Consider the following 27,773-nt stretch of genomic DNA (forward strand, 5'->3'; position numbering starts at 1 on the left):
ACACTTAAGGTTTTTAATTTAAGATGTATCCAGTTTGGGGATATGTCAATATTTGACAACAAGTCACCTGGCCATCCTTAGTCTTCCTTAATAAACACTGTTAGACCTAGTACTCAACCTTCATCTTTCAAAAGAAAGATTGAAAGATTCTTCTCTCCTCAAGAAGCCTTCTCTGGACCCAGCAGTGTTGGCTAATTACCGTCCAGTCTCCAACCTTCGCTTCATTGCGAAGGTTGTTGAGAGTGTGGTAGCGCGACAGCTTCCTCAGTACTTGGATGAATCGGCTTATCTAGATCCGTTCCAGTCGGGCTTCAGGCCTGGATACAGCACGGAAACGGCATTGGTCGCATTGGTAGATGATCTCTGGAGGGCCCGGGACAGGGGTTGCTCCTCTATCCTGGTCCTATTAGACCTCTCAGCAGCTTTTGATACCATCGACCATGGTATCATGCTGCACCGGTTGGAAGAGTTAGGGGTGGGAGGCACCGTGTTGCAGTGGTTCTCCTCCTTTCTATCTGATCGGTCGCAGTCTGTGTTGACAGGGGGGCAGAGGTCGACCCCGAGGCCCCTTGTATGTGGGGTGCCACAGGGGTCGGTTCTCTCACCCCTTCTGTTCAACATTTATGTGAAGCCGCTGGGTGAGATCATCCATGGTTTTGGGGTGAAGTATCATCAGTATGCTGATGATACTCAGCTATACATCTCCACCCCGGACCACCCCAATGATGCCCTTAAAGTGATGTCCCAGTGCCTGGAGGCTGTACGGATGTGGATGGGGAGGAACAGACTCAGGCTCAACCCATCCAAGACCGAGTGGCTGTGGTTTCCGACGTCCCGATACAGTCAATTGGTGCCATCACTGACTATTGGGGATGAGTCATTGCCCCCCATGGAGAGGGTTCGCAACTTAGGCGTCCTCTTGGACTCACGGCTGTCTTTAGAAGAACACTTGACAGCTGTGGCCGGGAGGTCTTTTTATCAGGTTTGCCTGATTCGCCAGTTGCGTCCCTTTCTGGATCGGGACTCGTTAAAAACGGTCACTCATGCCCTCGTCACTTCACGCCTGGACTACTGTAATGCTCTCTACATGGGGCTCCCCTTGAAGAGCACCCGGAGGCTCCAGCTGGTCCAGAATGCGGCCGCACGGGTAGTTATGGGAGCAGCATGGCGCTCCCATGTGGCTCCCCTCCTGCGCGAGCTGCACTGGCTCCCTGTGGTCTTCCGGGTGCGCTTCAAGGTCTTAGTTACCACCTTTAGAGCGCTCCATGGCTTAGGACTGGGATACTTACGAGACCGCCTTCTGCCACCAATAGCCTCTCACCGCCCAGTACGCTCCCATAGAGAGGGGCTTCTCAGGGTGCCGTCAGCCAAACAATGTCGACTGGCGGCCCCCAGGGGGAGAGCCTTTTCTGTGGGGGCACCCACCATCTGGAACGAGCTCCCCCCAGAGATACAGAAGATTCCGGATCTGCGCACTTTCCGCCGTGCCCTCAAAACATTCCTGTTTCAGCAGGCCGGCCTGGCCTAACTTTCCCTTTATATTGCTTTTTGATTTTATTTTAAACTGGGATGTCTTGAATTATCTAGGACCAGAATGTTTAGTATATTTTAATTGGTTTTTTATTATTAACGTTTGTATTACATGTATTTTTATCGTTCGCTGTTCACCGCCCTGAGTCCCTTAGGAATAGGGCGGTATATAAATTTAATAAATAAATAAATAAATAAATAAAACAAGTTTGAAGCCTGTGGTATACTCTGGTACAGATTATCTGTTTTAATTATAAATCAAGAGGAAACACAGTAAATCTGGAGAATATTCCAATCAAGAACAAACCTTCAAACTAGCTGCATTCCAAAAGAGGATCTTAACTAGCAAAATTGTAGTTTGTGAATTATAACTAATAGGAGGCAATTGTATGTTAGAACTATACACGATATGAGAGGGGAAAGTTAACCCCTGAATCTCTAACTGGAAATAAGAATTAACTGCCTTTTCTTCTTTTTTTTTGTACTACATAACTTTGCATATAGTAACAGTGGCCAGAATTGCTCTGGTGCAAATGTGAAAACAGATCAATACACCATCTGAAGAAATAGTAATTAAAAAGATCCTCGAATGTGCTGAAATGGATAAAATGACAATGGAGATTAAAGAAGGAGATGATTCGGACTACTATAAAGTGTGGAATAGATTCTATACGTGGCTAGAAAATACAAATCAAAACAAGAAATAAGAATGCAAATCGAAATTTGACCCATTGGAATCTAAGAGTATTGAACACTGGTAAGGATAAAATATTGACTATGTTAATAAATAGGATGCAAGTATATATAACAATTTAGTTTATAAGAATGTTCAATATGGTTATACAAGAATAAGAGAATGATTAGGATGATTGAATTTAAAAGTAAAGATAATTGTCGATGCAGAAAGTTGTAAAATATTATATAATGTTGTTATTTATGTTTTGTATTTTACTGTTTGATGTATGTGTATGTTTTTTTCTTTTTTTTCTCGTCTTGTTTTTTTTTATTTTTTGTCCTTTTCTATTATGTTTTTGGTTTTAAAAATGTAAAATATTCAATAAAAACTATTTTTTAAAAAAAGAATTAACTTGCCAATTGTTTTGAATATGGTTTCGCTCAACTCAAGTATCAAGGAATACAATGTCGCATTTGAGAAAACGCAATAACTAACATTAGACTTCACTAGCTAAACAATGTCTATTTGATGAAACTTTAGTTGATTTTTCTTTTGGCTCTCTTCCCAGTTTGTTTTAATTCAAGTACCTTATTTCAAGTTAGTTTGCAACCGCCATCAAATTCCCTTTTGTGTACTATGTTGCCTACACTGGACCAAGTTTTTTTTAATGCAACTTCCCCATACCCTCATCCTTCTCATTACTAATTAAAGTTTCACATCCAGACTTGTATTTCTCCCAAAACTGTTCTGATCCTATAATTCCCATTTTGTCTATACACAATTTACATTCACTTAATCTCACAATGACATATACTTGGGATCCCAGAGGCATGTCTATTTTTTTAATTACACAATTCCAACTATCCAGTATCTCTGTCTGAACAACTAATTGGCAGGACTAGAATGTATTCAATAAAGCTTTCTCTTGTGGGGTGAAAGACTTCATCCTTTCAACAGGCATTTGTACATGTCCTGAGTAGCAATTGAAGCTTCCCAATTAGACTTTTCAGCAGTTAATTGTATGTTAGGTAAGAGTAGATTTTTTGAGACCAATGTAAATCAATACGATTTGAAGGGCATTTCTCTTCCATGTAATTATTATCTTTAGAAGCTACAATTGAAAGCTACAAAGGAGATTGATTTTCAAAAAACATCTTAAAAATAGTTAAGCCATTCTCTGAATTTCTCCTTACATTTATAAATAGAAGTGTCCAGATCTTTGTATGTTATTATATTCTCAATGCTGATTCCATCAAAATATAAATATTCTAGAAAAACAGCTAATGTGGCAGGTGTTAAACTATTTAAGATATTTAAAAGACCTATTTACTCACACTAAGCTAAAAACCATATAGTTTTAGTGAAAATTAAGTATGACTAATTTGTTTGGCATTATCACTGATTTAGAATAGATTCTTTTGTGAGCTGTAATTATCTTTGGTGACTTACAGAACCCAGTCTAATCACAGAGACATCTATTTTCCTCCTTTCTTGAGTAGTATTCAAAACTGTTTCCAATCAATCTGGTATATTTGCACCATCAGGGGTCTAGTCTGCTTTATTCTTTAAAATTAAAGTTTTTCCTTGTTTATTTGCTGCACATTTGTTTAGTCCCATTTTCCTATTTTTGTTACAAACTTAGACTGGTTTTCGGTCCAGTCATTTGCCTAGGTTCTTTAAGATTCATTTCTAACAATGCAGGCCTTGTTTGACTCCCCTTATAATATTTTGATCTTTAAATTTTTAATTTTTATTCTGACTTTGGCATCCAACTTTTGAGTCTGCTTCATAGCCTCTTTAGTCAACTTTACTAATGGATTTTTTTCCTTTTTGAACTAGATTCCTTTTGAGCAGATCATTTTCTTCCAGCATCTCTATCAATGTAGCGTCCATTACTATCTGAAAGAAAATATTTAATGGGAGATTGTTTTTTACATTTATTAATAACTACGCTTCTATTTATTTTATCTGATTAAATGTATGAGGAATTGGATTTGCATTTTAAACAAGATTTATACATATTTGTTTGAGACACGTTCATAAAATTGGGGCTGTTCAGGATCTTCCATAAGTGGTGTTATTTATGCTATTAATCATTTCAACTTCACCCCTCTGCTGGTACTGCTACTGATACATTCCCTTTGTAGAGGGCATGGCTTGGCCAACTTAGAGACCAAGTCAACTGTGCCTCTTAAAGACATTCATTCTTTCAAGATCTTTTAAGATCCACTGACCATCTAGCATGGAATGCATGAAAGGTAAATCGTCCTTCCCTGGCTTCACTGTCCAATGTCATTGTCCTTTCCTTCACTTGGTTTCAAATACTGAGTAATTTTTAATTTGTTTTCTGGGTTGCTGAAAAATTGCCCTCTGAACTAGGAATGCTCTCAAGATCATTAAAAAGTCTCCAAATATATCTCATATTCTTAGCCACTACAGGTAATCTTTAATTTACAACAGTTTGTTTAGTGACTGTTCAAAGTTAAACGGCACTGGAAAAAGTGACTTATGACCATTTTTCACACTTATAACCATTGCAGCACTCCCATGATTAAAATTTAGACTGGCTCATATTTATGACAATTGCATGTGATCCCCTTTTGCGACCTTCTGACAAGCAAAGTCAATGGGAAAGCCAGATTCGCTTAACAACTGCACGACTAACTTAACAATTGCACTGATTCATTTAACAACTGTGGCAAGAAAGATCATAAAATGGGGCAAAACTCACTTAACATAAATGTCTCACTTAGCAACAGAAATCTTGGGCTCGTTTGTGGTCGTAAATCGAAAACTACCTGTACTTTTCTCCTCCTCTCTATCTTCTAAACTACTTGCAGTTACTTTTAAAGTGCTTCAATTTTAAGAGCAGACAAATATTTATACTTCTTGAGTATAAATATTGCTCTGCTAAAACAGAGCAGCTAAAACTAGAGTCTCATCAATCTAGAAAAGAGAGAGAGAAAGAGAGAATAAATGAAATATGTACATTTAGTTGAATTCAAGTTGTCTTTTCAAAATAGAAGAATAGATCCATGAAGAGCAAGAAGGCAAACTACAGAGTCAACTTTCTCTTGGAATAGGAGATACCACCATAGACCATCAAAGTTGCACCTGTACAGTTTCTACAACCCATTTTTAATTCAACATTTTCTGAAGAAAACTAGCCACAAAGGCTCTTACATTTTAAAAGATGTTTTTTATGCAACCAGGGAACTTATCTCTGTAGGGCAGCGTGTGCGAGAGTGAAACTGTTGTAGCATTCAAGTGTTGCGCCTTCTGTCTTGTTTAATGAATGATGTTTTCAAAGATGAAAATTCTTCTCCAATATGGGAATTCCAAGCAGCATTGATATTTAGCAATAATTATATGCCAGTGGCATTGGCAATAGAGGAGATTCTAAAAAGAAACTAAATGTAAGCAAAGCTCAAAGCAACCTGTTTCTTCTGGCTGTCATTTCCAGCTCTTCTTCTGTAATAATGTAAAAGCAGCCACTATATTCTACTAAGTTGTAATAAATTTGAAGGAATCCGGATAAATAAGTCACTAATTTATTTACTTATTTCTGTGCTACAAATACTTTTACAATATCTATTTCATCCAACTCCTGGAAGCATGTATCTATGTGAAAGGTCCTCCCCCCCACACTTTATGAGGACAAAATAAATAAAATTATTGGATGCATACCAGTATAGCTATACTTTAATAACACTTAGAAAATTTAATAATTCTCAAAATTATTTTGAGAATAAAATGTTTTATTTATTTTACCACAAATTGATGGAATATATATAAAGAACCCTTTATTTTGACATTTGTACTATACACAGCATGCACAAACATCAAAGAGAAGAACTGACCAAGTGCACTCTGGTCAGTTGTACATATCCATCCGCTATTAGTTCTGAGTTTCTCATAGCTTTGCCATGCAATATTGACGTGATTATGGAATGCACTTCAGCAGCTAAGCCAGTGGAAAACAAACAAAATCTCTTTTCTGTGCTTCTTTGCCATACATTTATTTTAGAAGCAGACTGTGTTCCATAACAATTGAGGGAGTCTATGCTAATTACACAAATCCCGAAACAAACTTATTTCCTGCTCCTTTGTTTCCTCTGAAGATGAATTCACTTTGCTTGAGATATAATGCTTGTAGTGACTTAACAGATAAGAGTCTCCCAGATATAGTGACATTTCTGGGCCTTCTGCATTCCAGACTTGCATGAACAAAGCATGAAACACCATAATATGCCTTCTATAGTTTGTTTTCTTGCATGTCTCACCAAATTAATAAAGCACATAAAAATGGCTCAGTGTAATCAGGGGCTGGGGCAGAAGTGGGTTTCAGCAGGTTCTGACCAGTTCTGGAAAACCAGTAGCAGAAATTTTGACTAGTTCGGAGAACCCATAGTAAAAATTCTGACTGGCCCCACCCCCATCTATTCTCTGCCTCCTAAGTCCCATCTAATAAGGGAGGGAATGGAGATTTTACAGTATCCTTCCCCTGGAGTGGGGTGGGAATGGAGATTTTACAGTATCCTTCCCCTGCCACACCCATCAAGCCATTCCACACCCACAGAACTGGTAGTAAAAAAATTTGAAACCCACCACTGGGCTGGGCATAGGGTCACAGTTTCAAAATAAATTGCAGAGAAACAAATGGGGGATTAAAATTAAACACCTGCTTTTCCCTACTGAGCAAACTTATTTTGCTACACATCAAGAGAGAAACTTGGCCATAGAACTTTTGGTCTTAATTTAGATATAAATTTGCAGTTACATTTGCAATTACATTTCCGCTCATCAGAGGATTGGTGTTCTTACTTTGAGCAGTTAGAGTCAAATGTTTAAGGACAATAAGAGTTTTGGCTTCAGCCATCCCAGCTTTTACAAGCACTGATCACTGTTCTGGAAGAAATGAAACCAGGAGTAATTAGAGTGTTGTTACTTGCTCGGTTCCTAATTCATCCTTGAAAATGGGAGCATCCTATTCATTTTTAGTCTGATAGGAGTACAGAAGTCTGTTTTGCCTTGCTATCATGTAAAAAAAGGACCGATTAGATCAAAGACCTATCTTGTACATTATTCCCATAGTGGCCTATTAAGACACCTATTCAGAAATTGCATGTGCAATGTGTTGTTCCCAGTTACTGGCAGTATCTCTGCAACCAGAAACTCATCTGTAGTCATTTATAACCAGAGACTATAATACCCTTAATTTCATTGAATTTGTCCAAGCCAATGTTATTGTTGCCTAGGTTGATGGGCATCTCAGCATATTTTAATAGCAATAGTTCAAACATTATGGCTGTCGAGAAACAGAATTGAAGCCCAAACCGTGATTTGAAGCATGCATAGTTATGCCTGTAGCATTTGTGAATTCCTTAAACCAATACACCTCTTTTCCTGGGTTTGCACATCAGCTGGGATGGAAGACAGTCAGGCAAACCCAGGAAGAGATACATCTATTTTAAGATGTTTCTGAAGGGTGTTATAGTTTCACGCATGTGTGATCTTAATCACATTTTGCCCTTTGAATCAAGATCTCTGTAAAGTCTTATTAAATATGCACTGTGCAAAAAAGTGCTTACTTTTATTTGTCCATGATCTCTCAATATGAAATTCCATTCATCGTTCCGTCCAGTGGTGCGTTGCCCCCGGTTCGCACCGGTTCTATAGAACTGATAGTAAAACCGGCGGGAGGCCCCGCCCACTGACCCTGACGTCATGAAAATGCTTCTGCACATGCGCAGAAGAGCTCATATGTGAGCGAGCGAAGCGAGCGCGCACACGCGGCCCCATTGCGAACCGGTAGTAAAGGTAAGTAGAACCCACCCCTGGTTCCATCCAAATTCAGTGTAAAAGAAGAAACTACGTCTCTCTTCAATAATCTGCATAATTCTGTTCGACTCTAACATGCTGTTCTCCATTTCAAATCCAGAAAGTTGTTCTTGGTTTGTTTGTTTGTTTTTATCATTTTGATTACCTTTTTCAAAGTAACCTATCTAAATCTTTCTACAGATAGTCCTCACCTTACAAGCACAATTGAGCCCAAAATTTCTGTTGCTAAGAGAGACAATTTTTAAATGAATTTTGCCCCAGTTTACAACTTTTTTGTCATGGTTGTTAAGTGGATCACTGCAGTTGTTAAATTACCAATGCAGTTGTTAAATGAATTTTGCTTCTCCATTGACTATACTTATCAGACGGTCGCAAAAGGTGATCACATGACCCTGGGACAGTGCAGCTGTCATAACAATGAGTCAATTGCCAAGTATCTGAATTTTGATATGTGACCACAGAGATGCTGCAATGGTTGTTAAGTGTGAAAAATAGTCATAGGTCACTTTTTGCAGTGCCATTGTAACTTTGAACGGTCACTAAATGAACTGTTTTAAGTCAAGGCTATATAGTACATTCAGGAGCCAATTTAGGGCAAGGACAATACTGCATTCTAACCACTGCACCACCAGAGGTCTTGACACAGACTGAATGTATTGTGCAGCACTCAATAATGGGACCATTTAGTATTTTAAAGTACTGTTTGACTTGGTTAAAGTTAACTTAGACATATATTAACATCTTGGGGAAAAGGCAAGTCTCAGAGCAAATATGCATATATTATTACTTAGTACACAAACAATTTTGCTTTAAAGCATTTTACATTTTCTTTCAAGTTTTAGTATCTGAATTTACATTCTGTATTAGCTCAGTTCATCTTAATAAGTGTGATCTGTTAAGAATGTTTGTTTTATCTCCCTATGACCTCTGTAAATTGTACCAAACTGTATACAATCTAGCTTTTCAACAAATCTATATAGTAAATAATACACAAAATAGGAAAAAGGAGCCTTATACCCTCTGCTTTATATACCTTTCAGATAAATTGTACCACCTTGTAACCTTTCTAGCTCAAGAGGTATTTTACTATAACTGATGCATATTCCAACAAGATATAGCTGGAGGGAAAGTGTATGCAAATGATGTAAATATACTAATAAAAAATAGATAGATTATGAAATATAGAAGAGTATCTCCTGCTTCTAAGTGTATCGTACTATCAAAAATTTAATAGGTTTTGAAGTGGTTCTTGCATGAGTACACTAGATGCACTCAGCAATGCAAAGCTGTGAAGCTGTACGGAATTGTAGGGGGGGAAAGGGAAAACTCCAGCATGTATCCATTGGAAACTCCTTAAAGCAACTGTGTCTTCCTTACTGTAAAGTCTCAAGGAAAAAAATGTATTTAATCCAGTGGTGAAATGTAAAATTTGTTACTACTGGTTCTGTGGGCGTGGGTTGGTGGTGGGGTAATGTGACTGGATGGGCATGGCCAACATTTTTTTTTTTTTGCTTATAAAAGAAAAAAAAAGCCTCTGACGATCAGGCAACTCAGCTGGAATCATCAGAGCCTTTTAAAAGCATTTTTTTAACAACCTCTTCAGCCAAAAAAGTTGTAGAAAAAATGCTTTTAAAAGTAAAAAAAAAAGCCTCTGATGATCGCGCAGCTCAACTGGGCGTGAGAGGGGCAGGGATTTTTGCTACCCGTTGTCCAAACCACCCGCCGCCATCGCTACCGGATTGGGCGATTCAGTCCGAACTGGGAGCATTTCACCCCTAGTTTAATCTTATAGGTGCTTTGAATGATCTTCTCCTTTAAATCTAGATCATTTCATAGACTTGGTTCATAAAATTGAAACATTGACAAATACAAACCTTTGGGGAAAATTCTGAACAGTATTGAACAATAAAATTATAAACTTTCCACATAAAGCTTAAAGAGAGTATTCTTCATCAGAGATCTTGACAACTGAACATATGACATCAGGGCAATTTTCCTTGAAGCATATTTTAGAGCCTGCCAAAATAATTAGTTTATACATTTAATTTTTTTATTATTATATGATTATTTCATTAAGCAGTTGGTGAATAATTGATAATTGGGGCATATTTATAGGTTGCAAAGAGGGAATAGTTGAAAGGAACTATATAGTGTTGTTCGGATCTGGACAGCATATAAATCTAAATAAATATATGTATTTGATAGTTATAAACAAAGCTTTCCACAAAGCTGGAAGTTTACCGGGCTGTGGTTATCCCTTCTATCCTATACAGATGTGAGTCCTGGACTCTGTATCAACAGCATATCAACCAACTAAAGAAATTTCACATGTGTGTTCTTTGCTTCATTCATCTGGCATTTGTTGGCAAGACCATATCTCCAATCTGGAAGTCTTGGATCCTATAGAGTCCACCAACACTGAGTTCTTGATTATCAGAAGCCAGATGTGACACACATCTGGGACACACATCATTATAATGGACAACCACTGTATACCTTGCCAGTTACTCTATGGTGAACTAGATATTGGAAAGGGAACTTGAGATCATCCATACAAGTGCTACATAGATGTTGTGAAGGACACTACACTAATGTAACATCTAGCTAAGGAAAATAGAAGCTGTAGCTGCTGACAGAAGCTGCTGGGGAGCCCTATGCTATGAAGTTTACCCCAGCTTTTAAGACAGGTGCTACCAAAAACTGATGGAAAACTGTGAGCAGTATCAGAGGATCATATCCACAACTATTGAAATAAAGGACTTCCAATGTACCCACCATGCTAAACATGCTAGAAGTCTACGCTTCTAGACTGGGATTGCAGAGCTACTTCTGTGTTCTCAAATGAATTACACAACAATGTGTCTTCTTCAAATTCAAAGGACTACTTATTATAGTTATTAAAAATTGCAGTTGCTTTTTGCTGTGTGCAGAGGAGAATCTTTATAATTCTACCCGTAGTATCACATCAATCCTTTCTTCTGCATCCTGTATGGATTTCTAGAAGTGAACTGGTAAATTTTAGCTCTGGGTGAGAACACAAAATGACAGATTTTTACCTGGACTATGATCTGTTCCCAGCTCTGAACAAACCAATTTACATCCATTTAGAAATGGAATTAATAGATTCCAGGTAGACAATCCTACCTATACTTCCCCATGAAAAAAATGCTATTGGAATTCTAGAAGCTTTGGAATTGGAAGCAGACATTACGCTGTAAAATGTGAGAAAATTCAAGATTAAATCTCAGAGCCATTAGTGTTCCTAAAATAAACTCATAATTTCTTTTAACAATTAGATTGACATTTAGAAAATTATAAAGCAATGATGTCATGGCACACTGCCAAACTGAAAACATTTAAGAATGTAAATGCCTGAATTTAGGAAATCTAAAAAGGACAGCTGTGGATAAACTAAGCTATTTATATATTTTTAGGGAGTAAGCATACTTTTTTTAATGAATTTAACTGTGCATAAGAGTGAAAACTCAGGCTGAAAAAGAAAAACATTAGAGGCTGAGATTTATCATGAGAATGTGTGCTATTTTGAACTATTTTGCATCCTACAATAGCATGGATTCAAAACACCCTAAGGCAGTGCTGGCCCCCTCTTAAAAATGGCACATTTTAAGGTCAAAACTACAAATAATAACACTGGCTGAAATTCAAGGTTGCTTATCTTACATGTGAAGCCATTTTCTTGTTTTCCTCACTTTTAGCATGATGTTCCTATTGCCCTGCAGTTTTGCAGATTGCACACCATCTGTTGGATACCTTCATATCCACTGATCCAATAGAGATAAGTTGAATATTTTCCAGCCTTTATTTTATTTCTAAGATTTATTATTGGTATATTACCTGGGATTTCTCCTGAATGTGGGGATGTGGGATAAATGCAATGCAAACTGAGATAATTTTGCATTTAAAAAGCAACAGAGAGACTGAAATTTAGATATTCAAACTTTATGGTTTTCTGATATTACAATAAAAATGTATTTAGGAAAATATCTGTCTAAAAATACCTGTATTTCTTGAAAATAATGTCCAAACTCATAAAATTAGGGAGAAGGAAGGAAGGAAGGAATGAATGAAGGAAGGAAGGAAGGAAGGAAGGAAGGAAGGAAGGAAGGAAGGAAGGAAGGAAGGAAGGAAGACAGAAAAATGCCTAATCTAGCCTTAGAAAAGCATAATTATACAGCAAGTGCAAAATAATATTTCAATCCATCATTTTTAATTTGATTTTCTTCAGCCACTCTATATAGTATAAGGATAATTTTATTTCTATAGTATAATTTTATTTCTATACCGCCCTTCTCCCGAAGGACTCAGGGCGGTGTACAGCCTATTTAAAAACACAAGACAAACATCAATTAAAATTTAAAATTATTAAATAAATTTGGCTCAATTTAAAACCCCAGAAATTTAAAATACCCCAATTTAAAATTATTATGTTGATAGCCCAGCCTGGCAGAACAACAGGGTCTTCAGTGCACAGCGAAATACCCGGAGGTCGGAGATCTTATGTATTTCCGGGGGCAGTTCATTCATTCCACAGGGCTGGGGCTCCCACAGAGAAGGCCCTCCCCCTGGGTGTCGCCAGCTGACATAACTTGGCCGATGGCACCCTGAGGAGACCCTCTCTGTGGGAGCGAACTGGCCGGTGGGAGGCTATTGGTGGCAGAAGTCGATCTCAAAGGTACTCGGGTCCTATGCCATGGAGCGCTTTAAAGGTGGTGACCGACAAATTGAATTGCACCCAGAAGACCACTGAGAGACAGTGCAGCTCGCGCAGGAGGGGTGTCACGTGGGCACAACGAGTTGTGCCCATAACCACCCGCGGGGCCGCATTCTGGACCAGTTGGACCTCCGAGTGCTCTTCAAGGGGAGCCCCATGTGGAGAGCATTACAATAGTCCAGCCGGGAGGTTACAAGGGCATGAGTGACCGTGCGCAAGGCATCCCGGTCCAGAAAGGGCTGCAACTGGCGAATCAGGCGAACCTGATAAAAGGCCCCCCTGGCCACGGCTGTCATATGCTCTTCTAAAGACAGCCATGCATCCAGGAGGACACCCAGATTGCGAGCCCTCTCTGTGGGGGGCAAAGATTCACCCCCAATAGTCAGCGATGGCACCTGCTGACTATATCGGGACGCCGGCAGCCACAGCCACTCGGTCTTGGAAGGGTTGAGTCTGAGCCTGTTCCTCCCCATCCAGACCCGCACGGCCTCCAGGCAGTGAGACATCACATCAAGGGCATCGTTGGGGTGGTCTGGGGTGGAGATGTACAGCTGAGTATCATCAGCGTACAGATGACACTTCACCCCAAAACCACGGATAATCTCACCCAGCGGCTTCACATAAATGTTGAACAGAAGGGGCGAGAGGACCGACCCTTGCGGCACTCCCCATGCGAGGTGCCTTGAGGTCGACCTCTGCCCCCCTGCCAACACAAACTGCAAGTGGTCGGAGAGGAAGGAGGAGAACCACTGCAAAACGGTGCCCCCTATTCCTACCCCCCTCAACCGCTGCAGCATGATACCATGGTCGATGGTATCAAAAGCTGCTGAGAGATCTAATAGGACTAGGACAGAGGAGCAACCCCTGTCCCGAGCCCTCCAGAGATCATCCACCAACGCGACCAATACCGTTTCTGTGCTGTACCCCTGCCTGAAGCCCGACTGGCACGGGTCCAGATAGATAGCTTCATCCAGGTGTCGGGGAAGCTGTCGTGCCACCATGCTCTCAACAACCTTCGTCACAAAACGAAGGTTGGAGACCGGAAGGGAAGGCTTCTTGAGGAGGGGCCTCTCTACCGCCTCTTTCAAGGTGGCAGGAAAGGCACCCTCACTCAGAGAAGCACTTATTATTCTCTGGAGCCAGCCTCGTGTAACCTCCCGGGAGGCCAGTACCAACCAGCAGGGTCCAATAAACACGTGGCAGAACTAATCTTACCCAGAACCCTGTCCACATCCTCGGGAGCCACAGGATCAAACTCCTCCCAGATAATATTCTCAAGACCTACCCTGGTCTCCTCCCCTGGAGGAGTCATCCAATCGGAGTCCAAGCCATCCCGAATCTGAGCGACTTTATCATGCAGGAATTGCACAAAATCCTCAGCACAACCTTGCAATGATCTTCCCGCACTCCCCCCCCCCCCGAAGAAGGGAATGGGTCACCCTAAACAGGGCGGCTGGGTGGTTCTCTGCAGATGAGATAAGAGTGGAAAAATAGTTAGATTTTGCCGCTTTTATTGCCACTAGGTAGGTCTTGATATAAGACCTCACCTGTGTCCGGTCGGAATCGGATTGACTAGTCCTCCAAATGCTCTCTAGGCGTCTTTTCTGATGCTTCATCTCTCTCAGCTCCTCAGAGAACCAAGGAGCTAATTGAGATCGGCATCGGGTCAGAGGCCGCAAAGGCACGACGCGATCCAAAGCTCCAACAGCGTCACTCTCCCAGGTGGGCACCAGCTCTTCAGTCGAGTCGTGTGTCAGAGTCTCAGGAAACGGCCCAAGCTCTGTCAGGAACCTTTTGGGATCCATCAGGCGCCTGGGATGGAACCATCTGGTCGGTTCCGTCTCCTTGCGGTGGGGGGAAGTGGTAGGAAAGTCCAAGTGAAGGAGCAAATGATCTGTCCATGACAAGGGTTTAATATCTAGGTCCCCTCTACCAAGATCATTCAACCACTGACCAGAGACAAAAATCAAGTCCAGTGTGTCCCCCTATGTGAGTGGGGCCTTGAACTAACTGGGTCAGGTCCATGGCCGTCATGGAAGCCATGAAGTCCTGAGCCACCTCTGACACCTCACCCGCAGATGGAAGGTTGAAATCCCCCATGACAATAAGTCTGGGGGTATCAACCGCCAGCCCGGCAATGACATCGAGTAGCTCGGGCAGGGTCGCTGCCACGTGGCAGGGAGCCAGGTACGTAGTCAGCAAACCCAACTGCACCCCACAGCCCCACTTCACAAAAAGGGACTCACATCTGGCTATCTAAGGAACAGTGGTCTCCCTCGGACAAAGACTTTCCCTAATAATCACCGCCAGTCCCCCACCCCTCCCCTGGGCCCTTGGCTGATGAAATGCATGGAAACCTTGTGGGCACATTTCAACAAGGGGTACCCCCCCCTTGGCTCAGCCAGGTCTCCATAATACCTGCCAGGTCCTCACCCCCCTCCAAAATAAGATCACAAATGAGGAGGGCTTTATTAACAACCGACCTATGTATATATTGTTTGTCAACACTTCAATTAGTTTTTTTCTGGCAAAGGGATAAGGAACAGAGGACGTTCAAACAATTTACAATGAATTGTTTATGAGACACAATTTGCAGCTTTTCATTCTTTTTTTTTGATCCTTTAATTAATTTAATTGAATTTTACAGTAGATTGCCATCTTCAGTAGATAGGTTGCCATATCGATTGTTAGCATTTCTCTGGTTGGTATGGTATAATGAAATTTTAAAAATTATAAAGGCACAATTCTCTGTCTTTTTGGATGAATAAAGAATAATACGTCTTTGGATTGGCTTTGCATATATAAAATGTGTTTTGTAGAGATACCTACACAAAAAGAGAAAATATCCAAGATAGTGGCAAACTGTCTGCACTCTTCTCTCACATCTCCCACTGTCCTTTGTGTACACTCTTATTTCTAACACATCCACCCAGGAAACAGTGGCATAATTGCCAAACAGTGGCCATGAGATTTGATTGGTAAAGAAAAGAGGTGAGGGACAAACATTTAGGGAAACTGAAGAAGAAACACTTGCGGATAATGCAGGGGTTAAGTGTAAATTAAAATTAAGAATAACAGAATAACAGAATTGGAAGGGGCTTTGGACATCTTCCTATACCATTTTAGACAAATGGTTGTCCAGGTTCTTCTTAAAAAATCTCCAGTGTTGTAACACCCATAACTTTGGGAGAAGAAGAAGTTGAAGTTATTCTCTCTCTGAAAAGAGAGAGAATAAGCCGAAAAACAAAGTAAAGTAGACTCCTATAGAAATTAAATACACAGAAATAGATGGCCGTAGGAATAGGAACGCAGAACAGGCATTAGAAATGTTTAAATTAAAAACTTGGAGCATGATAAAAGATTTAAAATAAAAGGTGCACAGCAAATTCAGTAAGACTTCTGGAAATAATAAGAAATCGCAACTTCCATTGTTGAACAATAATGTAATTTTGCATATTATTTACTTTTGTAATAATGACTTTGTTCAACAACAAAGCATCTGCAAGTGGCCTAAGTCCATTCCAACAAACATTATCCTGTCCATTTTTGTTGCTGATTTTAATTATCATTTTTGATGACGAGTTCTTCGAAACATGCAACAACAATAAAAGTAATAATACTTTTTATTGTTCAGTCCACATTCACACAAATTCAGTAATTTCATACTTTGCATAATTATGCACATGATGTTTTCACTCTAGTTCTGTTAATTTGCATCATTATGTAATGATGCAAATGATATAAATTGACATGCATGACCTAAAAGCCTCCAGGTCCAACTCAAAGTGCTGGTTGTCACCTTTGAAACTCTTTGCGACAGCAGCTCAAAGCTGTCTTGCCATCCTGTCATATGGTCTTGGAGACATACACACGGTTGTTATCTGGCAGCATAACCTGTGAGAAGAAGAGAAAACACACTTTATCAAAGACAGAAATTTTATCATAAGAAATGGAAGAGCTGCTACATTGCTGGTGGGGCAAGTTATGCAGAGGAAACAGCTGCAGGCTTAAAGACTTAAAGTAATTTTAGGAAGGACAATACATGGCTGATGAACCTGAGGTAAATTCAGAAGTTTTGTGCACTGTTGGAGACTGGCTGGTTTCTGGATTAATTTTGGAGAAACCACTTAAGAATTGCAGGTTCAGCAACTACCCAAAGATCAGAAACAGAAGGATGGACACTGAGGAGTTTTATACCCAACATAATGGCTTTGGTGGGAAGCTGAAGAGAAAGAACATATCTTGCCAGCCCAGGAGAAAATGCCAGCACATGTAATTACTCCCCTTAGTTAATACTAAATAGGAAGCTACCATTAACAATGCACTTATTTGGTCAATACTGCATACATATCCAACAAAAACAAGTTACCTTTAAAATGCTTTAATAGACACACATATAACAACTCTGGTTTATTATTTTATTGCTAATTACCAGGAAGCAGGAGAGTGGAAGAAAAACCCTACTTGGTTACTATTTTTTAAAAATGTATTTGCCTTATTTTGTTAATAAAAAGAAATGGGGGGGATCACAAACATGTTCTGTATATTAGCTTGCTTTCAAATCAACACTGGTGAATCCAAAAGCCATTATGTCACCATTCATGCCTTGACTCCTTGAAGTCCACAACACTATCTCTCTCATCAAGAACTGAGTGCTGTGTAAACCATAGAAACAGATGATAACTAGGTGACAGATAATAGAAGAGAGGGAGGGAGGGAGGGAGGGAGAGAGAAAGAGAGAAATGTGATTAGCTAAACTGGTTTGGAAACAATGGTTTGCTTGCCTTCAGCTGCATAATTTAATTCTTTTCAGCTGCATGACTGTTAGATCAACTGGAAAAGAAACTTTTTATTTCTCTTTTACTTTAGAGTACAGCTGCTGAGCACAGCTGTGTGCTTTGCCATTTCTTGAGCCCAAAGAGAGCTTATAGTGTTCAGTCTCTCCGGAACTAGCACAATATCACCAGAAAATCCTTACTATGTTGGGTTATGCATGACCTGGCAATCCATGCTCATCAAACATACAAAGGCACCCTATCAAATGTAATGGCTCTCCCATTGCAGACATCATCACAGAAGTAAGGATGAAACACTACCACACGTTTTTAATCAAACCATCTACCAAACTAATATGAAGATCAGAACTAAATTATGCCGCAGAAGCTATGCTTCAAACAGTGAAGAAAAATAAACGATCACAGATGAATAATAAATTTGAGGGGAAATTTCAATGCAATCAGTATATCAAGATAACATTTAACGAAGAAGTGTTCTGAGTATAACTTCTAATACTTAAAATGTACCAATTGACTTGATATAATGTAAATCTCCAAACCGTTAATAAATTGGATACTGGACATTTATTATGAGAAAGGCATGGTTCCAATGTCCATATATCAGTCCTTTGCTGTAGCACGTGTGCCTCTATTCTTCACCTTTTATTCAAGGACATCTATTTCTGCTGTTCATCCTTCAAGTGCTAAATGGAATTAATGTACCTCATAATTAACCTCTTAATGGCTGTTTTCAGACCCAACCTGCCTCACTTGGGTAACATGTTCCTAAACAGTTTGCAGATATTACTGACAGAGCAAACAACTGTGTGACTTTCTAAAGAAAAAAATTACATGTGTAATAAACCATTTTTAGAAAAGTAATGACAACTAAACAAAAATGTTTAATGTATGCTGGTGTATATCTTAAGTTAAAACAAGAGAAGATCTGGAATCAGAGTGTTATATGCTATATGCTAGGTTTTCCTATATTCAACTGAAGGAAAGATTTAAAGTTGATAAGAAGAACTATGACTTTGAAAATGGTGAGATTGAATTTGGTGTGGAATTATGTACAAATGATGAACATATTACTGTTAAGGTGTTTAAACTTTATTGAAAATGGAAATGGAAGATGAACAAGTTAAAAACTGTACGAAAAGATAGGCAAAAATCCTTGGATATAACTTTGGACCAATGGGAGAATATGCAGAAGAAAGGATTGAAATTCACACTGAATTAAAACTTTAAAAATATTTTTTATAAAATGATGTATTGCTGGTATTTGACACAGGATAAACTGTCAAAAATGAATGACTTTGGAATTTCAAGAAGGCACATTCACCCACTCACCTTTTTAATTTCCTAACCTTTGGAAGGTTTCCAACATGGTCCATGACTGTCTGATCTCCAATTCTCCACCTCTTCCAAATGTGCAGAACTTTGATTGAGCCAACCAGCATAACATCTAGCTAGTTAATGTGTAATGAGTGTCTTGCCTGATCATGCAGACTATTGCTAATGTGTTTAATCCTGTCCTCCCATCAGTTGTTTGTCTACACAATCGGTCTTATTCCTGGAGTCCAGATTTCTGCAAATGTCTGCAAATTTCTGCAAATGTTCTCCAACCAATGTCTCATGCAAAATAATTGAAAAATCTTTCGGAAGATTTATACATCCTTCCTCCTTCCCTGCCAGGGGTTCTGTTATTCAAAAAACAGCTCCATATAGGATTGGCTCATATAGGCCATAAGTATTTGATATCACTATTCAAAGGATAATTCTCTTCTGAACTCTTAATATAACCACACACATACACACACACCCCTAAAAAACATTTTTGGTAAACTGGACTTCAGAGGAGCTTGTAGTTTAATTTGTATGAAAAAGGTTTAGGAATATTTAACTCTCTTTGATTGTCATGATGAAAAGCTTGATTATATAGTGAATTGGATAATACCTCATTGCTCTTTCAAAGATATATGAATCACATTTTAATGATATTCTGGGACAGGCTTTTGATTGTGGATGCGGATGATTTGCAGTTTTATTCTGTGGATCCTGTCCCCCACACTAATCAAGTAAGAGCAATCACTGAATGCCATTGTGAATTATCTAAGTTAGAAACCCGCCTGTTTTGTATTACTGAACCTCAGGAATGTATGTGGCTCCAATTAAAATAGAATCCACTCTGTTGTGGAAGCATTTGCAACATCATGCATTATGAAGTATATAGTAAAAGTGGGGATCGTGGACCAAGGATCATATCATCTATTTTTAGAAAACATTTCTTGAAAGCTACAATTAAAGAAAAGCAGGTTCCTGCAAATAAGGTATTGTGTAATTGTGTGGAAGGCAGTCATCAGACCAGGTCCCTTCTGAAACATACATCATCATCATCATGTGGTCAATAATGGATAGTGCATGTCTCTCTTCCATGAGGACTACAGGTTTAAAGTCATGATCAACTCAAGGGTCAGGGTTCATATCCAATTTTCAGCCGAGGGAGCCTTTGTTTTGTGATGGGGCCAGCATGTTTCTCAGGAGCCAGCATGAAAATACAGAACATGGTAACCTGTTTGGCTGGCAGACTCCACGAGAAGAGCCTTCTCTGCCTGGCTCCTGCCCTCTGGAATATCTTACCCCCTGAGGTGAGATTGGCTCCCTATCTAACAAAATGAAATTCAATGGTGAAAAATGTAAGGTTCTACATTTAGGCAAGAAAAACAAAATGCACAGGTACAGTATATGTGATACCTCACTCAATAGTAGTAACTGTGAGAGGGATCTTGGAGTCCTAGTGGACAACCATTTAAATATGAGCCAGCAATGAGCAGCAGCTGCCAAAAAAGTCAACACAGTTCTAGGCTGCATAAACAGAGGAATAGAATCAAGATCACGTGAAGTGTTAATACCACTTTATAATGCCTTGGTAAGGCCACACTTGGAATATTGCATTCAGTTTTGGTCACCACGATGTAAAAAAGATATGGAGACTCTAGAGTGAGTGCAGAGAATAGCAACAAGGATGCTTAGGCTAAAACATATGAAGAATGGTTGCAGGAACTGGGTATGTCTAGTTTAATGAAAAGAAGGACTAGGGGAGACATGATAGCAGTGTTCCAATATCTCAGGGGCCACAAAGAAGAGGGAGTCAAGCTATTCTCCAAAGCACTTGAGGGTAGAACAAGAAGCAATGGGTGGAAACTAATAAAGGAGAGAAGCAACTTAGAACTAAGGAGAAATTTCATGACAGTTAGAACAACTTGCCTCCAGAAGTTGTGAATGCTCCAACACTGGAAGTTTTTAAGAAGATATTGGATAACCATTTGTCTGAAATGGTGTAGGGTTTCCTGCCTAGACAGGGGGTTGGACTAGAAAACCTCCAAGGTCCCTTCCAACTCTGTTATTCGATTCGATTTCTCTTGGCATTTTGAAAGAGCCGCATGACCTGGCTCTGCCAAATGGCTTGGAGACCCAATGGGGGAGCTTCATCCTGGAGGTGGTTAACTAAAACTTAATCCCACTTCTACACACACACACACACACACACACACACACATGTGTTGGACTCCCTTCTTTTCCATCTGGTGTTAATGGTTTGTACTTGTAAATGATTTTTATCCACTGTATTCTATGATTGTTGTTATGAATGTTTTTAATGCCTTCATTTTTTATTCAGTAAGCTGCCCAGATCATTGGATATGAGATGGATGGCAAATAAATTTCCTAAATCAATCAAAAAAATCAATCAATCAACCTTTCCCACAGAAGCGGTACCTATTTATCTACTTGCATGTGCATGCTTTCAACATGCTAGTTTGGCAGGAGGGGCGAGTCATGGGATCTCACACCATCATGTGTGTTTGGGTCATGAATCTGGGCTGTAGGCTTTCCAGCTGACAAGCTCCAGCGTCTTAACCACTGAACCATTGCACCGTCCCCATGAGGACTAGACCCTTGTAAAGCATGCTAAATTAGTTACTACACAGGAAAAAAAGACATGCCAATACAGTTTAAATTTAAACTGCATCTCTTGATAAATTACATTAGCAGGTGATCCAGATTAGTTTTATAAACAATAAAATAGATTAGTGCAAAGAATTGGAAAATGGTACTTTACAACATGTGGTTGTTATAAGCCAAAGAAAATATTCCTCAGGAGTTGCCAGATGTTTCAGAAAGACCAGTGCAGCTGCTCTGAAGACTTTCCCAAGCAATCTCTAGGTGGGTGGCCACGGCCCCTTTGCTTTGCATGGAGTCTCAGCAAATGTTTGGAATTATTCTTCAAAGCAGCCATGCAGGATGGCTGAGACCAGGATGCAGCTGCTTTAATTCTTTGGGAAGGGGTTCTGCTGTTGGCCATTGTTCCGCACAGCTCTGTTGCCTAGGTAGCTTATCAATGCCAGCAGAATTTTGCCTGATCTTACGGTACTTTATTGAATGCAAAGAAAGAAAACGTAACTTGAAAACAAGCAATAAGGAGTTTTTTTCTTTTCCTTTTCATGAAGAAAAAAGGGATTTATTGAGAAAGTTCAAAATATGTCTCCTACTTGACAGAAGTCCTTTGGGGCATTTGCTCTCAGCTTAATCTACATTGCAAATGTTGCTGCTTGACACACCTCCAATGTGCAGGTGACCTTGACTTTGACATTCAGGATGGTCAAAAAGGCTGATTTGAATAGAGCTAAGATACTAATCACAGAAGTATAAAGACAGCAGCACTCTCTGCCCAGTTCTTGTTTTTTATTCCTTATGATAAATACCTTCATCGCTGAAGGAATAATTAAAAGCAGCTTTACTAAACCAACTATACCTGCACGATGATCGAAGCAGTGTAAATAATGTCCAATTGTATTCCTTTTGGCAAAGCTTTGAAGCTTTGGAAGTAACAAGGCGATTTGAAATGTGAGAATAGGCATGGTTGGATGCTATTTTCCCACAAAAACTTGTACATTCAGCTCTACCCTCCTTTTCTTCAGAATTCCAGGACAGAAATTCTGACATTTAATCTGAGGAAGCAGCTGCTCTCAGTTTGTTTAAATGCTCCTCTTAACATTCATAATGTATAGTCATAAAACACACAGATGTTCTTGCAGATAGCATTCCATTTATTCTTTTAGTATAACATTTAATAGTTTCCCAACAGTGACATGAAACTCTGGGATTATCTACTCTGTTTAGTTGCCCCATCACCAGAATAGGTACGCCACTGTTTTCAGAGGACAGAAATGAATGTTGCCCTTGATTTAAACCTCATTTACTGTCAACATGTTTTTCTGTTTGGTTTCTGAAGTATGCTTCTCCATAATGTCGCCTTGAGGTTCCTGATCATTTCGGAAAGTATATTTCCGTTTGCTGCAGGTAAGCCCCAGCAATTCATTTGCTGCTTTGCAGAGGAAAGATTGTCCCATCAACTGAGATATTGTTTGCTGAGCTGTCTAATACCTTTAAAACTGCTTGTTGTGATGAATGGTATAATAACACAGTCCTGCATTACAAACTGGAGCTTCCTGGTTCTAAATCTAGTAGATAGGTGTGTTCTTTATCAATTACTTTTTAACATTGTCTTGAGTTTCATACTGTTCGCCATGCATTTAAAAAACATCCAGTGGTGCACAATCCCCATCATATTAAAGTTCTATAACTAAAAAATATTTTCATCTCTATTTCCCTTTTAGAAGAAGAAGCACCTTCCCTTTGAAGAAAGTGGGGAAGTTCATCTTCTATTAGTGATGATTATTAGTGGACTCAAAACAGATTTTTTCCTCTCAAACTGAAGGAAGATCTAGAATTTTGGGGGGGAGGAAATGTTCACATGCATGACCTTAATTGTTGAATTGTTCGCTGCCTCTTGCAGCTGCTACTCCTCGTTGCCTTCTGTTTCATTTAACTATTGCTTTAGAAATAGATTGTTGGCTGTGACCATGCAGCAGGATTCCTCAGAGCCAGATGCTCCCAGAATGATGCTACATTATGAGGTAACATTGTCCTCAGATCTTACTTCACTCAGCAGGCTTTTTAGGGCCTTCCAAGAGACCATTGTTAACATGAGAGGATTTTCAGTGCCCCATTAAGTTATAAACTGTAACTGTGGCCAGGAGGATAGTAAGACAACCAAGGGGGAAAAAAACCCACAAGGAACTATCTCCTCAGAGAGACTTGGTCTTATCTGTAAAGGCGAAGGAACCAAAGGCTGCAGATCAGTACTCTATTAAGAATGCAGCTGGGAAAGAAAATCCAATATGTTGCAAAGTTCATGCATTGCTACCTGTTCTTGGTCCGTAGGGCTTAGTAGGTATGTTAGAATAGTAAGACTTCCCTTTCTTAGTACCAAATAACAAGAGTACATTCAATATGCAACATGTTGTACCCAATACTTTTTGATTCTCATTTTCCACTGGTGTAAAAAAAATCTATGACTTGATTTGTATCAAACCCATCATATACTGGAGGAAGAAAGTTAATGCTTATCTTCAACCAGTGTGGAATATTAGTTATGATGTCAAAGAAGACTAAGTGAGGACTGGATTCAAGTCCACCTTTTAATCATGGAAGCTCACTGGATGGATTTGAATTACTCTCTGTCCATGCTACTTCACGGGGAACTTTTTAAGGTGATAAATTGGAGTAGAGACCATTCTGGATGCTCAAGCATCCACCTTGAGCTTCTGCATCAAATAAAGAAATAAATATCTCGTGGTCTGCCTATAATTAACTTTAAAACATCTACTGGCATCAGATTACATTTATTTATTAGATTTGTAGCTGCCTTTATTATTTTTACAAATATTTCCAGGTGGCGAACATATCCAACATACATTCTCCTATTGTCACGACAACAACCCTGTGAGATGGGTTGGGTTAAGAGAGAGTGATTGTTTTGTTTTCTGTCTTCTAATAATTTACAGTGTGACATTTTAAATGAATTCCTGGTCTCTGATTATGAAAAGGGTTATCATGCCCTCTTGAAATCTTTCATTCCCCAGGCTAAACATGCCTAATCATTCCTCATAAATTTGTCCTTCCACGTGTTTTTCTCTACCATCCCCCAGTATTGTTTACGCCCTTTTATAACTGGTTCTATTGGCTCAAGCTATATTCATACAGTGGGAGTTGGTAAAATACACATAGATACAACCCTGAGCCAGGTCTCGCAGATAGCCAAGAAACACAAAGACAGACTTATATCTGCCTCAGGGAAAGGCAGGAAACTCACATCTTTCTGCAATATGTTCCTTTCCCATCCCCACCCCAGAAAAACTGGACAAGCATACTTATGTTAAAATCAGAAAACTTCACCTAAAAGTAGCACTTGAAATAAGTGCAGGCTTATATAAGAAGTGACGGGCATGAAAACCATGCCTGTCATGACACTTACCTCTGTATTTTATTGCATTCTACAGCTCTGTGATTTATTTTGAAACTGATGAAAGAATAGCATCCTTGTCTAAGCACCAGAATGCTGCATTTCAGGGCTTCATTGGCCGTGTATAACAATTCATCATTATTTCTTTCATCAAGCTGTTTTACATAGGCATTGATCAGGAAATCTATCATCCCCAATTGATCAGGAAATCGATCATTTCTAATAATATGCTCAGAAACAGTTCGTAGATGTCCAGAATTTTGTGCAGCTTGTTATAATGAAAAGAAACAGTGTATGTGGAGTTAAGATTCCATGATCAGTGATCTGACGTACATTTCGATGAGCTGTCAAGCTCTCACACTTTAGTCATTTCCCCAGTATCTATTTAAAGCACATTCTGCAGTTATCCAACCATTGTTGAACCAAAATAACAATATATAGGATGAAAAATCTGATCAAAGCATATCGGTGTATCAAACTATTCTTTTTTTAAAAATCATAAGTAAAATAAAAGAAACATGTTTGAGTTCTCTGTAATCACTTTTCTTCAGACCAAATAATATTATACTATTATTATAAAATACAGACTCTCTTTAGTTGTGCACACTAAATTCAATAACATGCCTCTGGTTATCTCAATGAGCTTTTCAGCCAGTGCTGATGGGAAGAGTAAACCCTGAGCAGACAAGAACTGTTTACCTTTGACTGCAGAATGTTTGGTCTGGAGTACAGCCTGAGCTCCTTCATCACTTGCTCTTCCATCTTTTGCTAAATTTCTTGTAAACTGAATCTCATTCTTCTATCATTAAAGCCAAGATTTACAAAGCAACTTTGTGGAATATTTGGATTTGGAGTTTTTATGGTTTTTAAATCCTGCCTTGAGCCTTTCTTATTTGATAGCTTTATAAATATAATGCTGGTTTTGTTGTTATGGCTACCCAAAAGAAGTGAATTGTACCAAAAATACACATGGTTTTAAAAGTAGGTTCATAAGAAATATATTATCTATATTACTCCACATGTGTTGTGTTATCTGACTATGTTTAGATTGCAACAAGAACCTTTCATATATTTCCAGATGTTTGGATTGCTCAAACTGAGTACTGAAAAGCGTATTGAGAAATGTGGGGATGAATGAATTCATTCATTAAACTGGGAGATAAGTTACTGTACTTTGACAGCCTCTGTAAAGCTGAAAAATGTTAGCCTTGTACACACTCTATCAGAAGATAACTGCAAATTAGAAGAACTCAAAACCTAGCCTAAGCTAGAAATTGCATATCTGAGTACAGTCTCTTCCATTAAAGCACATCACTAAATCTTTGCCAACACAAACAACTTTCACAAAGAGCTTGGTGTTAAATAACTCATTCTGACTTGTTGAGTCTGGAGGGAATTTTACAGCAATACGTTAGTTGTGGAAAGCCAAAAGACCCCTTGGCACATTTAAACATCATTTAAAAAGCAGTCTAAGTAGCAGTTGAGACTTCAGAAGTCTTAGTAAAAGAAGTTATGGAAGGAAAAAAAATGTTATCACCTTCTCTTCCACTTGATACTCTATGTCAAGGGTTCCCAAACTTTTCAGCATATGCTTTATTCTGACTTTTAAGAAAACCTCTTACCTTCCCACATCTCACTGAAGCCAAACTCACCTCCCCCAATAGAATAATAATACTCAATTCATAATTAAAAATAAAAACACAAACACTTGATATACATTTGTATTTTTAATTTAAAATTCATGAGCAAGTTATAGGGTTGCCAGATCTCCACTATTTGAGCGGACATTCCACTTTTTTCACATTATGTTCACTATTTTTTTTTCAAAAAATAGTGAACATAATGTGAAAAAATAGTGGACATTTCAAAATTTCAAAAAATAGTGGACATTTTTTTTATTCAAAAGCTTTATGATGAAATGGTATGTAATCTAAAGCTGTACAGTCTAAGAGAATAAGGATAGGAGAATCGCATTTTGTCTTTTTTTTCATAAGTTAGAATGAGACAAAGATCGAATGCTCATTGCAATAATCACATTTTGCACAACAGCGCAAAAAATGCATTAAAGCAGTTATCTTTTGATATCAAAAATGTACTGCTGAAGGTTTTTGCCGAATTTTCGAATTCTGCGAAGAAACGAGAAGAGTTGAAATCATTTTTTGAGTTTTGCGAGTCAGAATTCCATGAAGTTTTGCGCCATGTTCCAACACGTTGGTTAAGTTTGTTTAAAGTGGTCGAAAGACTTCTTTTAAACTGGATACCTCTAAAATCGTATTTTATTTCTCTTGGATCTGATGAGTGCCATAAGGTTATCTGGAACCTTATTTCGGATCAGGAAATTGAACTCGCAAAGGACGATGAACCAACAATTTCAGAATGACTTCTTCATGTCAATAATGCAAGACACCCTACTGAAGCTGGAAAGCAAGAAAATTCTTGCATGTGATCTTCAGATTATCATGTGTAAGCTGCGTGATTCTTTGCAAAAAAAATACGATGAGCAGTTTTTTGGAATGAAAGTTTTATTTGCCTTACGTAAAAAACATTTGCCTAAGAATGCCGTGCAAAAGTTCAAGAAAGAAGCCATCAACATGTATCAAAGAGCCATTGCGTACCTAGAAAAGTGGTATAATTTCACCAATTCAATATATGAGATGCTAAGTTGTTTCAATCTAATTGATCGCAATAATCCTCCAACTTTAGAAGAAATAACGAACATCTGGTTATTATCACCATGGCGAGAAGAACTTCCACCCAACACTCTCTTCGATGAAATTTCTGCCTTAGAAGAAGTTTATGTTCATCTGCAGGGCGATTCATCCCTTGATAAGTGGACTTCCTTTTTCAAGAAAG

General features: G+C 38.9%; 1 long non-coding RNA gene across 2 annotated transcripts; it reads right to left on the bottom strand.

The window, feature by feature from the left end:
• Positions 1 to 16,386: 16,386 nt before the first annotated feature.
• Positions 16,387 to 25,680, bottom strand: LOC117661946 (uncharacterized). Of its 2 annotated transcripts, none has more exons than XR_015731891.1 (2): positions 25,620 to 25,680; positions 16,387 to 16,673 (listed from the first exon to the last, which is right to left on the bottom strand). It is a non-coding gene; the product is annotated as an uncharacterized LOC117661946 (long non-coding RNA). The 2 variants fall into 2 exon arrangements; XR_004590173.2 differs by lacking the exon at positions 25,620 to 25,680 and adding an exon at positions 24,933 to 25,015.
• Between the last annotated feature and the right edge of the window lie 2,093 nt (positions 25,681 to 27,773).

The sequence above is a fragment of the Pantherophis guttatus genome, chromosome 2 (assembly GCF_059756535.1).
Source record: "Pantherophis guttatus breed Tessera chromosome 2, ASM5975653v1, whole genome shotgun sequence".
Taxonomy (NCBI): domain Eukaryota; kingdom Metazoa; phylum Chordata; class Lepidosauria; order Squamata; family Colubridae; genus Pantherophis; species Pantherophis guttatus.